The sequence below is a fragment of the Lithobates pipiens genome, unplaced genomic scaffold, assembly GCF_037356315.1.
Source record: "Lithobates pipiens isolate NorthernLeopardFrog02 unplaced genomic scaffold, aLitPip1_a1.2 Scaffold_8, whole genome shotgun sequence".
In the NCBI taxonomy this organism is placed as follows: Eukaryota; Metazoa; Chordata; class Amphibia; order Anura; family Ranidae; genus Lithobates; species Lithobates pipiens.
In genome coordinates, this window is record NW_027507903.1 from 290,445,129 (window position 1) to 290,463,345 (window position 18,217).

The following is an 18,217-nucleotide window of genomic DNA, read 5'->3' on the forward strand; positions in this document are numbered from 1 at the left end:
GTCTGTCGGACTTAAGTCCGCTCGTGTGTACGGGGCATAACAGTTTTTTTGGTATCGTTTGAAGCAGTCGCTGACAGTCAGGTGCTCTTTTTTCCTGTGAGCTTCACTAGCTGTACCAGTAAATTTAGAGGTCAAAATTTCCAATCGAAGGAACACTAGTGAAGAGGCCTATACGTTTCTGACCCTGACAGATGAGAGTGAAGAGGAAGTCACCCAGAATACGAACCAGTAGACAGCAGTGGCACACATAGCTGTGATGACGAAGTAGTGGTCCCTGCCAAGGTAAGGCGTACCTGACCCCATTTTTCTGCTGTTGTTGAGGTGCAAGAACCGCACGGCTCTTGTATGGAGAAGAGAGCCAGTACTAGTACCGCTCATCCTTCTGGTGAACTGGCAAGCACCAGCGGCCCAGTACATTCTGGTCGTACATTCAGAACTGCAGTAACACTTGGTGACATGCAGTTCAAGCTGCTGAGTGAGGTGGCTAGCACAACTAGTGTCCCGCAGCCACCAAGAAGAAGACAAACACAGGCCCGTCTAGCTCATAGTGCCCTTCCTACTGCATTTGTCAATCCAAATTGGGAACCCACCACTTCTGCAGCACTCGTACTTCCCCCATTCACTGGCCAACCCAGAATTCAGATGGAAACAGTTGATTTTATGTCACTTGATTTTTATTTGCTGTTTTTCACGGAAAAGGGCATAGTTAAAAAAAGCGAGTTGCGTTCATATTGGTCCACTGACTCAATTCACCATATGCCCTTGTTCTCTGCCTCCATGACCATGGCACGATATGAGCAGATCTTTCGGTTCATGCATTTCAATGACAATGAACTCTGTTGTCCATGGGGTGACCCTGGATACTATCGGCTCCACAAAATTCAGCCCCTCATAAACCACTTCAACCAGCAGTTTGCAGCCTTGTTTACTCCTTATCAAGTTGTCTGCATTGATAAGTCCTCATTAAGTTTTCTGGCCTGTTGTCTTTCAAACAGTATCTTCCCAGCAACCGTGCCAGATATGAGGTCAAGATGTATAAGCTCTGTGATGGGGCCACAGGCTATACATATAGTCACGTAGAAACCGGAGAACTGTCCAGATTACATAGGAAATGAAAAAAAAAAACTCCTGAACCATACCAGGCCATATACTCTCAATATGAGGGGGGGGGGGGGCTTTGGGGCAGGGGGACTCAGCCCCCCTCCATGCACAAAAGCACCTTGTCCCTATGTTGATGGGGACAAGAGCCTCTAACCTACAACCCTGAGCTGTGGTTGTGGGGGTCTGCGGGCAGGGGGCTTATCAAAATCTGGAAGCCCCTTTTAACAAGGCATCCCCCAGATCCCAGCCCCCCCCCCCCCCCCCTTGTGAATGAATATGGGATACATAGTAGCCCTACCCATTCACCAGAAAGCGTTCAAAAGAAATAAAAACACCCACACAGGTTTTGTCAATTCCTTTATTAAAAATAAAAAAAACAATGTCCCTCGGTGTACTGTAGATCCATCATCAATCACGGCGCTGACACCACCAGACCCAAAAAAATAAGACAAAGGCTAACCGCCATCTGCCTGCTCCTCCATCTAACAATTGTTAAATACAGTAAGTAAGGGGTGGGGCCATAACAAAGTAAAGGAGGATGATATGGCGCTCACTGGGAGTTAAAAAAATAAAAAAATAAAATAAAAACACGGTAATTTATAATGCAATGAGTTAAAATATTCAAATGTTACGTGAACAATGAATTGTGTCTATATAGCAAGCGTATATAGATTTGTTTGTGTGGGTTTGAAATATATCCACACGACAGTGTCCACGATAGCGGGTTCAAAGTCTATGTAGATCATCCAGGTGGTCCATATGGAGGGTCTATGGTACAAGCTGTACCTTAATGGGCTGCCAGTCTTAAAGCAAGAAGTAGCTCTATGAAACAATAAATAGAGAAAGGGACGGCGCCCTCTAAGTGCAGCAATACGGTTATTCAAATGTATTAAAAACACTCACATAAGATTAGTGGTGTAAAGGCACATCTTAGATACAATGTTTCATCCATATGTCCATAGGCAGGACTCACAAGGTTGTAGTACAGGATTCACAGCGTCTAACTTTATGGTTGATGGCTAGTGGCTTTAGTCCATTCCGTGAAATTCTTCAGGATGGTCAGAAAGATCGAGGTAGTGCTGGTCACTGTAGTACCCTTGATCGAAACTTTGGCGGGTCAGTGTCCTCAGGAGACGGGCTAGGATGAGCGGCGCTTCGGAGCATGCATGCTCCTTCATCAGGCTATTATGATCGTCATGTAATGGAGGCGGTGGGGCCACCTGACAATGTCACTTGGTGGCATCGGCCCAGCATGCACGGATCAGTGACATCATACGGGGGCAGTGCCGCCAGGTGGCTCCGCCCCTTACCTATTTAAAGCTGATTTCCGCCTGCAAAACAAAATTAAAAATGAACAAAATCAGTTACTTTATTCACACATTATTCCAGAAAAGCTATGTTTTAAAGTTTTTGTTTTTTTACTGCATCCTCTTACTACATAATTAAATTCTGGTTCACACAGTATAAACCTATTGTCTTACCTGTAATAAATGTTCCAACCTCATACCAGGAGAGGGCACCAAATGTAGACATTATTCACTATGGATTTGTTTATTGCACCAGCATCCACCCAGAAAGCATGGACCACTGAAGCATCTTTGCTCTTTCTGGTTGCATGACATTTGTGAATTTTTTTTTTATAATTTTATTATGAAAAAAACATGTATACATACAAGTTAACTTTTGAGAACTTTTGGTACCTGACTTCACATTGTACTTTTGCCTACTAGAAACAAGGCCTGTATTTGTGTAAAAGACTCTATATGACGAGGGCAGCCAGGTCTATTGATCAAATTTTCCAAGGCTGCTAGGAAAAAAAAACAATCACAATTATTCTTTTGAATTTTAGTTCATTTATGCCACGAGGAGTGTTTTGGAAAAAAACACAGGAACAGTATTCTGGAACTACAGGATGGCAGAGGAATTGAGACCTGTGTTTTTGTTGTCATAGTGACACATAATGGGACAAACTTTCCCACTGAGAATGGGTAATATTGTGCAGGTAAGCATGGAAAAGTTTTCTGCCCAATGACATTTTCATGCTGGTGGCAGGGCAGTGCACAAAAGAAAGCGAAATATGTGTGTGTTTTTCTATGTACTGTATATTATTGTTTTTTTTAAGTCTAAAAATAAGAAATCATCTGAAAAAAATATTGGCATGGTCATATAGTACTAATTATGTGCAAAAATATTGTAATTCCATGTTTTTGTACCTACAAATATCTTCCATTCCCCCTGTGGTTGAGTACAGAGCTTACACCCTCTCTGGTGTAGGATAGCTATTTCCTAGTGCTGCTAATCAACCCTTAAAGTGGTTGCAAACCCTTTACAACCACTTTTTGCTACAGGTAAGACTATAATGAGGCTTACCTGCAGCTATACTGGATATCTCCTAAACCTGCCCGGTTTAGGAAATATCCCCTGTGCTGACGTCATCGGTACATGCGCACTGAAGCAATGGCAGTACGTGGCGTTGCTTCAGTTAGACTGTGCAATTACCATGGCTCCAGCCAGTGCCGGAGCCCGCAACACCTGGAAGTAACTCCGGGAGTGATGTCGGCTGCTGGAGCGGGGTACGAGGATGGCTGCAGCGGCTTCGATCTCAGGTAAGTAATTCCTAATGAGCTAGTATTCTATGCTACGCCTTTGTCTTGCAGGGTTTTTTTTTTTTTTTTTTCTAGGGTTTACAACCACTTTAATACAATAAATAAAGTTATAATTATACAAAGTATTAATATATATAATATACTTTCATAAACCTAAACCCCAACTTCAGGAGAACTAAAAACTCACCCTTGCAGTGGGACTGGGGCTGCATGCAAGGGTTAAAGTCGAACTAACGTTAAAAATAAATTGGAAACAGGCTGGGTCTTTTTTGCAAAAAAAAAAAACATCTTATCTCTGCAATATTTCTGTTGCAATTAAAATAAAATAAAATAATAAAAAAGTATCTGCACCTGCCTGTTTGCAATCCCTTGCAAAATGTACACTAAGCTACGCATGCACAGCTCAGTTTACCTTTCCAGCATGGTGCGAGAGTACTGGGATGAATAATTCTGGTGTATGTGGGGGAGTAACACCACCCAGCATCAGCCAATCAAGATGGCCAAAGACCAGCACCCAGAGGAAGCAGCGGAGAACATGCTGATGCCGGCAAGGAGCCTTGCAGATGTCAAACTATTGGCACATAAGTTAGCATTTTTTTTGTTCCAATTTAACTGCTTAGTTTTACTGAGGGCATGGTCTTTGTTCACATGGGTGCACTTAAACGTACACATATGCGAAGGACCGTGTTTTACCGCATGGAATGCATAGGTGTTTCGTGCATCTGTGTACAGGCAGTTCCATTGATGTCAAGGCTGCTCGGACACCGTTCCCAATTTGACATCCATATGGGTGCATATCCCTGAACTCACACTGTCTGCGTTTGGGGAACACACTCACACAAACATGCCCCCACATGCATGTCTAATTGTGTCCCAATTGACATTTAAAAGACTGCCTGCACACGGTTGCACGGAACACACCTGTGCAATCTGTGTGGGCAAAGATGGCCCTTTGTACAGGTCTACACTTAAATAGGAGCTCTGACGCCCCAGCCCCCCCCCCCCCCCCCCCAAACACACAATAAAATAAATGTCAGCAGCTATAAATACTGTAACTGCTGACTTTTACTATCAGGGCATTTACCTGCCCAGGCATCCAGCGGTGTCTTCATCAGAGCTGATGCTTGAATCGACGCTCGGGTGCTGGTCTCGCTATCTTGGCTAAAGGAGACCCCAAGGCTTCACTGCCGGTTTCCTTTTGTGCATGCACAGTTCGTGCTGCATTTTGTGAATGGGCCGGGTGTGGGGGGAAGGATGGGGGGCTGATATTCCAGGCTCACTTTGTCGTGGCAAAGTGAGCCGGAAGTGGGAGAAGGTACCTGTCAAAACCAGGTACCAACTGGGAGGAGGCAGACAAGTGGAGCTTCCCCTCTTTTGGGTGGAGCTCCACTTTAAAGTAATACTAAAGTCTTTCTTTAAAGATAACAAACATGTTATACTTGCCTGCTCTGTGTAATGGTTTTGCACAGAGCAGCCCTGATCCACCTCTTCTCGGGTCCCTCTTCAGTGATCCTGGCTACTCCTGCCTGCTGAGTGCCCCCATAACAAGCTGCTTGCTATGGGGGCACCCAAGCCATAGCTCCGTATGTCATTCAGAGATGGAGCCACGGTTTGGCCCTCTCTCTCCTGATTGGCTAACTGACTTTGATGGAGAGCAGCAGGAGCCATTGGCACCACGGCTGTGTCCCAGCCAATCAGGAGAGAGAGTCCTGGATGGCAGAGGTACTCATGTATATAGCTGGACCAAGCTGGGGCTCATGTAAGTATTAGGGGGGCTGAGGGGGGAGGGGGGCTGCTGCACACAGAAGGTTTTTTCTTATTGTACAGAATGCATTACTGCCTTTACAACCACTATAACCACTTGCCGACTGGCTCATGCTGATATACGTTGACAAAGTGGCAGGTTCCCGCAAAAGAACGTATGGGTACGTCTTCCCCTTTAAAAGCCGGCAAAGGCGTGCGCGCTGCACTGCAGGGGGCTCCATGCACGTGCCCGGCAGGCGCGATCGTGGGCACGAGAGCCAGAACGGGGATTTGTGTGTGTAAACACACAAATCCCTGTTCTGTCAGGGGAGAGGATACAGATCGTTTGTTCCTAGTAAGTAGGAACAGCGATATGTCTCCTCTCCCATTCAGTCCCATCCCTCCACAGTTAGAACACACACATGAGGGAACACATTAACCCCTTGATCGTCTCCTTATGTTAACCCCTTCCCTACCAGTGACATTTACACAGTAATCAGTGCATTTTTATAGCAGTGATCGCTGTATAAATGTCAGTGGTCCCAAAAATGTGTCAAAAGTGTCCGATCTGTCCGTCGCAATGTCGCAGTACCACTGAAAAAATCACAGATCACCGCCAATACTAGTGAAAAAATACTAATAATAATAAAAATGCCATAAAAATGCCACAAATCTTTCCCATTGTTTGTAGACGCTATAACTTATGCGCAAACCAATACATATACGCTTATTGAGATTTTTTTTACCAAAAGTATGTAGAAGAATATATATTGACCTAAACTCATGAAGAAATTTGTTTTTTAAAAACATTTTTTGGAGATATTTATTATAGCAAAAGTAAAAAATATTGTTTGGTTTTCAAAATTGTTGCTCTTTTTTTTGTTTATAGCAAAAAAAATAAAAACCGCAGAGGTGATCAAATATCACCAAAAGCAAGCTCTATTTATGAAAAAAAAAGGACATCAACTTTGTTTGGGTACAGCGTTGAAAGACCGCACAATTGTCAGTTGAAGCGACGCAGTTCCGTATAGCAAAAAATGGCCTGGTCATTAAGCAGGAAAATCTTCCGGTCTGTAAGTGGTTAAGTACCCCCATGTGAACAAGGCCAAACAGTTTTACCTACTTGATCTTCTGATCCCCAAGCAGATGGCACTGCTCATGTTTCTGCAGTGGACTGTTCCTCAGTAGGGATGAGCTCAGGCGTGTTCGCATGGAATACGCGCAGAGCCCGCCAGGAAGTCGGTGCAGCGCTGCTCCAATCACAGGCAGTGAGACACTGCCGCGGCTGCAGAGATCGGGCAATGTCTCACTGCCTATGATTAGCGCAGTGCTGTGCTGTGCCGACTTCCTGGCGGGCTCTGTACGTGTTCCATGCGAACACGCCTGAGCTCATCCCTATTCCTCAGCATCCTCACATGCTTTGCATGGTTTTGGCCCCTGCTTCGGTCTTGATGTCAAAGAACCGTAGACTGCAAAAGCATGGGGGAAAAGAGAATGCAGGGCCTGGTCTAGCAGTGTAGAGGAATCTGCTGGAGCTTGGTATTGAGTAAGTAAAAGTGCTTTACCAAGTTTCCTAGGTAGAAACAAGCAGTTAACCCTTGGATTTTTAGGTTTCCTAGAGTTCAGCCTTAAAGCGCAAGTTAACCTTTCTGGAAGATTTTCTGAAAATCTCCCTATGCAATTCTATAACAACGAATAGTGCATACCATAGCTCCTCTTGTTGAAAATGGTGAAAGTTTTCCCTTTACACATGCAACTGTTGTCCTCTAAGGTCCCTCATTCCTCTCCAAACTGCCTTTTTCAAGACGAGCTGATGCACCCCTGGTTGTAGTTCTTATCCTGTGGAGTCTGAACTCTCAGTATGAGTGCTGCTGTACAAGAAAATTCAGGGCACTAACTTCAAGTCAAATCCAAGTACTTAATCAAGCTGCATTTATAATCATATTTGAAGACTTGAAATGAAAGCATAGCTACATTAATAAATGCAATTATGCTCTGAGTTCAGCTTTAAACAGCAGACACTGGTAATTTGTAGATTACTGTTCTCTGGCACGGACATAAGGGGCTTTGGAAATGTTAATGTGTATATCCTTTTTGACAGTTAGGTGGATGTACTAGCTGTCATACTGTGCTTTTTTCTGACAGCTTGAGTCTCAACTAATGATTGACAACCAATCAGCTAGTTAACTGATCATGTGGTCACCGTGGCAGATATAAAATGGCGATCACATGATATTTGTTAGCAAGCCAACCTTTCCCAGCTGTAGCTGTTATGCCCTGTACACACAATAGGATTTACTGACAACAAAATCCATGGGATTTTTTCATAAAGATGTTGGCTCAAACTTGTCTTGCATACACACGGTCACACAAAGTTGGTCGGAAATTCCAAACGCCAAGAACGCGGTGACATACAACACATACAATGAGCCGAGAAAAATGAAGTTCAATAGCCAGTGCTGCTCTTCTGCTTGATTCTGAGCATGCATGGCACTTTGTGCGTCTGAATTGTGTACACACACGATCGGAATTTCCGACAATGGATTTTGTTGTCGGAAAATTTGAGAACCAGATCTCAAATTTTGTGTGACGATAATTCCTATGGAAAATGTGTGATGGAGCCTATACACGGTTGGAATTTCCAACAACAAGGTGCTGTCACACATTTTCCATCGGAAAACCCTATCGTGTGTACAGGGCATTACAGTTTTCTTTCTGTGTGCACAGAAAGAAATGGAAATATTAAACAATACAGTACAAAAAAAGTTTAACAAATCCTACACTCATATTTATGTTTAAAAAATGTATTCATATTTTTGCTAATTTCTCACTCTATTATAATCCTGAGCATGGTATTTATGAACACAGTATACCAATTAAAAGTTGTGTCCTTAAATAGCAATGTAAAAATTATTTTGGTAGGCAAATACTGATGCTGCTAATTTTTGTCTGGGCATTTATACATCGATGATATCTGGTTATGAAAGGGTTTAAAAAGAAACACCTTTACATTTACTGTTTGCATACCTCTTAACTTTCTGAGATGGGAAAGAGGGACAACTATCAGCAAAAGCATGCAGGTATAGGACACACCCCTGCCACGCCCCCTTAAAGGAGAATTGTACAAAAAAATCAAGATTTGTTAAACCCACGAGTGCTTTCTTACCACTACTATTCCTTTATATTGGCTTTTGGAATTTACAAATGCAGCAATTTAGAGATCAGATGATAGGTTTAGTGCTGGAAAACACTTTTTAATAGATGAAAAGGGCATTTTAAAAACATCTATATGGACCAGACCAAAATGAGGTACAAAAGAGGAGGAATGAGGGACAGAGGGACATTGCTCCAAATCAGGGACAGTCCCTTGAAATCAGGGACAGTCGGGAGCTATGCTGTTTGGTGCTTTGTCTAGCATGGGGACTCTAGTTTTGGAAAAGTACAGTGATCCTTAACACATCGGGTTGTAGTGCATCTTCCATCTCATTACATTTTTATTGTGTTAACACAATATATAGTAAATTAAATCTGAGTATTTTTTTTAAAATAACAGTATATAAGCAATTTTTTTTTTAAGAAAACATTTTGGAATTTCGTTGATTATTCACTTTGAGCATAAGGTGATCAAGACTAGAAATCAAGCTTTCTACAGGCAATTATCCCAATAACTGTGAGGCAAAATTGTTTTCCAGAGAGCTCCCACTCAGAAACTGTATAAGTCTACATCATTATCTCTCCCCACCTCCACTGCCCCCTCGCTCAGTATGCTCAACCTATTTTATCCTTACGCTGTAACAGACTTTTGCATAAACATTTCACTTACTAAAAATCTGCCTCATAACAAGCCCGGCTTGATGAACTTCTGCAAATATGTTTCAGCCTAAAGTTACCTTTATCACATCACATGTGAGGCATTTCTCCTGAATTTCATATTGATTGGCTGCAGGTACTAAGTTATTTTTGCACTTCAAATGTGCCAGAGTAATTTTCACATTTTGAGTGAACAAAATTTTCATTTGAACATCTTAGCTAATCAACACATCTCCAACAACGCTGATAATTAGTTTTTTGTTTTGCAGCCTTTGCTTTGTATAAGACGGCTTCAGCAGCTTTTACAACAGTTGATGGTATTCATGTTGGCCATACTGTTAAGCATACATGTTTGGGCTTGGTTCAACCATTGTTAGCGATGAACTCACAATTTCGTAGAACTAAGATTCTTGCTCTACAGAACTTACATTATATATAGTATAAATAGTGAGTGGGAGGCGCAATCCCCTAATATATATATATATATATATATATATATATATATATATATATATATATATATATATATACATCATTTACTTACCCTGTTTTTTCTGGGGGGAGGACTAGGACTGGGATTGCAGCGGACCCTTAAGCACAGAAGGGGGGGGGTTGAGCGCCGGTACAACTTGGTATTTTTGGTTTTTAATTTTAGAACTTACATTTCGCCTTAGAGCAAGGTGTTTCATACTGTTGCAAGAGAACATTTTGACAGTTCATTGTTTCACTCTCTAGCCACAATTCTTACTTATTCTTTTTGAGTTTGGACAATGCATTTAGCGTGTTTATTTTAAATGAGAGGAATAAGGATTTTGTAGTATGGGAAAAGAGTATTCTCCATAAATCTCTTAAATTCAGCAAATATGTCATTACCTGAAACATTTCTATTTGTCAGACTATGGGTAGCAAAACATTTTTCTGTGTACCTGTATACTAGGATGTGAATACAATAATGGAGAGTAGTCTCAAACATTTTGATAACATATTTACAACAAGCTTGGACAATGGGGTTAAGTGACTTGACATGCCCATTTCAGTTATATCTTGGTGTGGATTTGCATAGTACACAGTTCTTTATCAATTCTTGAATCACTGGACTGATTTACACCTAACACAGCTTTTTACATGTGTACAGTATTGTAATCGTTGTGGAAACTTGTATTAATGTAGGTTGTCAGATGTCCCCCAGTGTCAGTTTTGCTGTAATGCACTCATGTGAGCGTATTCGTACATACAGACATTGGTGGAAGACCATTGGCTGCGGAAATCTTCCTGTGGACACGGCAGATTTGTTTGCTCTTTTAAGGATGTTTGTTTATGCCTCACCAAGGGACTGACCACCATGGCGACCACATCTATAACTCCTAGTGAGCAGATCTGCGTACATGGGAACCATAGCATAACCATACAAAATTATGGCCCACTGAGCCATGATTGAGTATGGCTTGCGTCATTGGTAGCAGTGGGAATGTGCACACGATCGTGTTCAGAACCATGTGCTTGCCGCATGGTTTTGCACAAGACCATCGGCACATGTCACTACTGCATTTCTATTTGAATATATACATGTGTGTGATTGGTTCTTTTGAATGAATACAAGCATCTGATTGGCTGATACTGAAGCCACCGCATTCTTTTGTTATCCCTGTGTTTAATATAAATAAAAGCAGCCTGGCTATTCTTTTAAGGATTCAGCTGAGCTCAACGTGATACCAGCGTCTGTTTGTGTTACTGATGCCACGTACACGCGATCAAACAATCCGGTGGAAAAGTTTATAACAAAAAAACACCGCCCAATTTAATGCATAAACACAAGCGCTCCCACACTAAAAAACGTGTGTATTTACTGGGGGGCTGTGTAATTTCGATACCTCTAGCAGCCGCTTTAAATTTATTTAAACCTGAATAAAACACAATTACCGTATAAAAGGATTTATAAATAAATAAATAATTAATCACATATAGATCTAGCAGCGCTTATTCATTAATAAATAACTCTGATGTTTGATATAGATAATGATAATGATCTCTCTGCTCTCTCGCGGCTCGGACTAACCTCTCCCGATCACTGCTGCTTCTCTACTTGTCGTATGGTCACTGCTGCTTTTCTACTTGTCGTATGGTTCCACCCTGACGTGTTTCGTCATTCCGACATCATCTGATGGTCAGCCCAGGGCTACGGGAGATACAGCCCACGACTACGGGAGAGGACGGTAGGACGAACCTTATACACCTGAACACTACGCTGTGTATGAATGATCCAATGCCTTATACTCAATGTTGTTTGTGAGTGTAAATATTGATGATTTTAAACTTTAATAAAAGCTTATGTTTTACGGAATTACACTATGTTTTTTCTCTCCATACACTTGTTTCTGAGACATTGAGATAATGAGTTGTATGTGATGGGGAAGGAGGAGTGATCTGAGAGTCCACGGGAATTTTGACATGCCTATTTTGACCAGCGGGTTCTGGTAAGAGCACTACCAAAGGGGAGCTTTATCCATCACACATCCCCTTATGTGTGTTTCTTTTGCACGTGTGGAGGTGATTTGGAGTAGAGGACTTGCCATTTTAATATATATTTGTTGGACAAATATTGACATTTGATGTGGACTTTTTTATGATTTTTTATTTACACTTGACGGAAAATATCATTAAATATATTGAACATCAGAGTTTTTTATTAATGAATAAGCGCTATTAGATCTATATGTGATTATTTATTTATTTATAGATCCTTTTATGAGATCTTCAAAATAGAGTCCATTAAACCAGCACAGCCAGATGGCAAAATGTTATTTTTGGATCTTCAAGATGACTAAACACCCAAAATATTTCTTTATTTCATAATTGGTAAGCTTGCAATCGGCTAGACGCATATTCAGTTTAACAGTCTGCCTTTTGGCCCATGCAGGTCTCCGAGACTGTTCACATGGGTTCTCAGTGCAGTGTTAGCTCCACTCAAGTTCTCCGGGTGTGCCGCCACCTGAACAACATTATTCTTCTATCCAGAGGTCTGAAACAATTGCTGACGCACCAGGAGATTCTCATAAACACCCTGTGGGGATATGGCTGGTTTATTAACTCTCTCTAACTTAACAGTTAGTATGCCAGGAGGAACTCTGTCAACTCTTCTGTTTGGCTTCCACCAGAGAAAATGGTGGCAGTCAAAGAAGGAAGACTGAAGACAGTAATCTCCACTTGTCTGACCACTTCTCAGTGCCTCAATCTTTGGAACACAATGTCGTCATACCAATAATCCCTTGGGCGCTCTGACTTTGACAGTTTAAGCTGGGATTCTTAGCACAATAGTGGAAACAGAATCTGGCACAGTTATCAACTGTCACTCAGTATGAGTAAGAGTATATGGGGGTGGCTGAAGAGGGAGAATCTGATGAAGTTGCTTCTGTTAGAACCATTGGACTAGATTGACATTCATCTTGGCAAAGATACCCTGGAAGGCACACTGCGAGAAACTCGCACCTCTGGTGGCAGCTGTTCTGGACTTCTTGTAGACAAGATTAGAAATGAGCCTTAGCCTATATTCCTTGAGATTGCAAGTGTCGACTAGGTTGGCAATAACAATACTTAAATGTTTCGGAAATCCTTTAGTTTGCACAAATTTTGAAGACGGTCAGAAGGTTTCGACTACCTGTCAGGGCTGGTTTAGCCCTTCCTTCTCTGGGTTGGCTGCTCAGCTGTCGGCTAATTGCCAGCTTTCATCTCTCTCCACAGTTACCAGCTGTTCCTGATCATGCTCATCTGACCTGCCTACTTAAAGCTGTCCAGCTCACTTCATCTCTGCCTTCGCCTTGGTCACATCACAAGAAACCATCTTCGGTTCTGTTTAAAGACTGGCTTGCTGACATCCCTTCTGGCTCCTTATCCTGCTTGCTGTTGCTCCACTTGGATTTGGTTATTGGACTCTGGCTAGGCTTTGATTACGCTTTCTCTATTTACCTTTTTATTTTTATTGAATAAACAAGTGTGATTTAATTGTACTTCTGTCTCGTACTGATTCATGGTTTCTGACACTACCATAAAAGAGGATCTTTTCCAGTTGCTGGATTTCAAATCAGTTCGACCATTTGCTCCAACAGAACAGTGTTCAGTTTTGTGGCATTACCTACTAGGCAGTATCTATCACAAGATCGTCAAGCAGAAGGATGTCTGATATTCAAGATCGGAGAGCTTCAGAAAAATATATTGTTTTCTTTCCTGAAGGAGTAGACTTGTGTCTCGTAGATCATCTTGTATCAAGGGTAGCGCCAGCCCTCCATCTAACAGTCATCTGAGCATTGCCTAACTTCCCAGAGGTTCACTCTGGAGCGTCACACAAATTGGACTTGTACAGAACTTGAAGTCCCTATCCACAATTTCCCTTTTCAGATCATGTAATAAGCCTTTCATCTTTCCAGCTGGAATTCATCAGGGAAAAGAGGCTACCTCCTGGACTTAGTAGGTTTGGTCGTGCATTCAGGGTGAGGGGTCATGAATGTCAGGTCACCTTGAGGCGAGGTGACAGATGCACACCGTAGGGATCAGGAGTGCACCGCAAGGTTGTGGACCCTACAGCTGACTCCTGCGGATGGGAGACAGATCCCACTGGGGTTAGAGCGTAAGATTCCCTGGGGCGCGGAGTCTAAGAGCCAGCAGGTGTTCACCAGCACCTCTAGTGGTGAGGATGTACTTGGCTGCAACTGGCTCCAGGTCGCGACCCCCAGGGTCCCCCAGCTCACACCCACAGTAGGAAACAGGAGGATAGGGATAGTGAGGGACAAAGCCAAGGTCGGGGCCACAAACAGACAGGAATAGTCAGGGACACGCCAAAAGGTCAGGATCACAGGCAAACAGGGATAGTCAAGGACACACCAAAGTCGGTAACGGAAAAACAGAAGAGCACACGGCAGGTAACACACAAAGGTTGATCAGCAGGGCTGGCCTGCAGTGCACCTGTTAATATAGAGCTCCCAGATAGGAGCTAGGGTGGAGCCATGCCAGAGGATGGATTACAAAAGCAGACAGGTGAGGGTCGGCTGGTCTCTAGATGAACACATGGAAACAGGTAAGCAGACAAACTATTGCATAACCATGACAATGAACCTCCTTCAGCAGTGGATACATACTCTTCCAGAGTAGTTTTGGTCCCATGGGCTGCCCATTCGAAGGCATCCATGGAATTCATCTGCAGGGAAGTATCATGATCTCCACAGGATACCTTTTCATGCGGTATGGAGTAGATCCGGAAAGGATTGTTCTGTCTTCTGTCCCATTCTAATTAAAAATGGATTTGACAAGTAGAACTCACCCTGTCAGCTAGTTATTTATCACTAGTATGCTGCCATGGTGGCGTCGCGAAAACTGAAAATTGTATCAAATGCTTACCGTAATTTTCCTTTCCTGATGCCAAACCATGGCAGCATACGGACCCACCCTTGTACCTTGGTATGTAGATAATTACAAAGAATGGGGTGGGGCCTAACTAGGCCTTTAATTTATGCTATTCACTGGTCCTGAGGGAGTGGAAGAGAGGCCGAACCTATCACTAGTATGCTGCCATGGTTTGGCGTCAGGAAAGGAAAATTGCGGTAAGTATTTGATACAATTTTCAGTTTTATTGCTATTTTATCTCTTTTACAGCAATTTCTACTAGCTTTTTATTGATTGACAATGCTGTCAGTGAGACGGGAAATAATTTCCCAATAATGCCATAAAGAGCAGTAAAATTGTTCTAGATATCCTGGCATTCCTTCACTATAGCAAAAACTTAAAAAAAAAAAAGTTTTGCTGGAGTTAGGCTGGGCTCACACTGTGTGTGGCATGGCTCACTGTAGGGGGTCTGGTGTGTCCCTATTCACAGTTTCAGGTCCAAATCCTGTGTCTGTGGCTCCATTTCAGGTCTGAATTCAGCCAAAAATTCGGACCTGAAATGCAGCCAAAGATGCACAGGACTCTTCTGCAGTGCCCGTCGTTGCCCCCCCGGAGATGTGTGAACCGGCTCCACTGAGATCTAGCCACACTCTCCTGTCATGCGAATAGGATTCGGGGAAACTCGCATCCAATTCGCAATAGTGTGAACTCAGCCTTAAACTTTAAGCATTTCAGTTTTTTTAAATATTAACCTGTCTCGCTCCAGAAGGAAAATAATTAAGTTCATAAATACTAATGAAATTGCATTACCTCTGACTTTTTTGTCAACTTATGTTAGTGTAACAATCAGCCTTGAGCCTTTGTCATCTGCTGCTCATTATTTACCAATACAGCTCAGGTATCTGCAGCACACGCCTGCTCTAATCAGAATGCTTAAGTAGACTGCTGCACATTGAGCCTGTTCCTAGTCAACAGTTTAGGATTCTAAATGGATTGGATTTGGATTCAGGTCTGTCTGACTTTGTCATTGCCCGTGATGATTTCTGTTTAAACTTCATTTGTACTTAGCTTGTCTGTACTTATTTAGTCATTGATCTGATACCTGTGTTATTGTCAGCCTGAGCTCTGTATACTTATCTGAAACCTGGACTCTGCTTAGGATTGGTTTGTCTGTGCATGATATGGCAATCAGCCTGCAGGCTCTGCTACTTTGTGCTGCCAGAGAACTTACAGTGCTCTAGCATTTGTCCTGGATGTTATTTGGTGGTCACCCCTGGTGAAACATCAGAGTTGATTTAATAAAGGAATAGAGTATTTTCCCTTAGCAAGGTGAATTTTCCAATTAAAGCGGGAGTAAACACGCTGACTTTTTTTTTTTTACATCTGTAAGGGAAAAGGCATAATGAGCTAGTATGCACTGCATACTAGCTCATTATGAAATACTTACCTTAGAACGAGGCACTGGCATCTCACTCGGTCCATGCCAAGGGAGATGACATGTTCCCTTGGTGTGTCTTCAGGGTATGTCGTCACTCCCGAGCAAGTTTTCTTCCCGGCAGATTCTGGCGTCTGCCGGACTTTCAGCCGAGAATCCTCGATGCGCATGCTCCGCTCAAGTCAGCGGCTCATTGCGAGGGGAATATCTCCTAAACCGTATAGGTTTAGGAGATATTCTTTTTACCTACCGATAAGTCTTATTATAGGCTTACCTGTAGATCAAAGTAAAAAATTTGGCTATACAACCGCTTTAACTTGGTTATTGGGGTGCAGATAAAGGACAATTCTCGATAATGGTAAATTAAAAAAACAGGGTTATTGTTGACATGAGATTGGATGATTGAAGTTAGAAGAGCTTCAACTCATTAGGCCCCTTTCACACGGGACGAATCAGTAATGATCTGCCTCGTGATGATCTGCTTGCTCAGCGAGGATTGCTCTGTTGTCCCTGCTGAGCCGGCGGCGGACAGGGCAGTCTCTGCACACTGTGCAGGGACCGCCTTGTCAGCTCTCCGCTCTCCTCTATGGGGATCGGATGAGCACGGACCGTCTGTCCTTGTTCATCTGATCCGCTCTGCAGATGGATAGAAAAATAGGATTTTCCTCCGTCTGCAGAATCGGACAATTGCGGAGGCGGACAATAGCGGGTGTCTGCGGATGTTCATCCGCAGACACCCGGTATCCCATAGGAATGCATGTATGTCCGTATTTCATCCGCAAATGGATGGATGAAATACGGACATACTGTCCGCATTTGTGAAAGGGGCCTTAACCTTGCAAAGTGCAAATTCACATTGCAGAGTGAACAGTTCATACTTCTTTAGTATATCAACCCCAAAGGGTATGCTGAACTTCATTTGCCTTCCAAAAGATCAGCCAACATTTAATAATATGGTAGAGAAAGAGAAATTAAGTTCCCAAATGAACAGAATTATTATTTTGAGTGGAGTAGTTGCACCTAAACAAAATTAAGATAGATAAACTTACAAATCCCTTCCCTCACTGTACTCCATTAAAAGGATAGCTAGTTAGCTACAGATGCTCATTTCAAATGTCCGATATTTTTAGGCACATTTTACAATATCATGGTTTTGTACCCTTTCTGGTATAAAATAATATGTTTTCTGCAAATGATTCATCTCGCTGAATATTTGTGATCAGAAAGTGGGTATTTTGGGGAGTGGTTGATGACTTAATTTAGGCTGCTCACACCAGAGTCTACCTTATCTTTTTTTTGGACATAAATTGCTGGCTATTTGATAGAAGTCATCAAGTTACCAGAGTGCACCCTATTTTCATCTTTACCTTTGTTGCTTTCTGCACAGTGAAGAGTGCGGAGTATAGCGAAGAGCCTCCAACCTGAGTCTCTAATGCTAGCCATACAAATAGCGCCAATTCAATTAAATTTTTAGTTGAAAACATAAATAAAAATAATCCACTATTTTTAATTAACAGATGGCCAATCAAATTTAAAAAAGACATACGCAGTAGAAAATCCAGTTGTTTTCTATCAGATTACTAGGTTTTCTATTCAGCCACTATTCTTTGAAGCTATTAAATTCTATTTTGATTTGTAAAGGTAGCTGAAATTTGCTGGACATTTATCAATGGTAGGTTCATTTGGTTTTCTCAATCACTTCAATTTGAAAGTGCCTTAAGTTACTACATGTATGGACAGCATAAAGGTTGATGTTAGTTTCCCATGCCTAAATACACTGTTAGTTTTGGACAGGACCGTGTAAAAAAAAAAAGTCTAATACCGTGTACACATGACCGGACTTTGAGAGACTAGGTCCGACGGTCTTTCCGACGGACTTTCGGCGGAGTTCCGACGGGCTTTCCGAATGAACAGACTTGGCCACACACAATCACACCAAAGTCTGATGGATTTGAATGTGATGACGTATGATCGGACTAGAATAAGGAAGTTCATAGCCAGTAGCCAATAGCTGCCCTAGCGTCGGTTTTTGTCCGTCGGACTAGCATACACACGAATGGATTTCTCGGTCCGGCGGAGTTCCGGTGGAAAAATTAAAAACATGTTCTATTTCTAAAGTCCGCCGGATTTTTGGCAAGCAAAGGTCCGA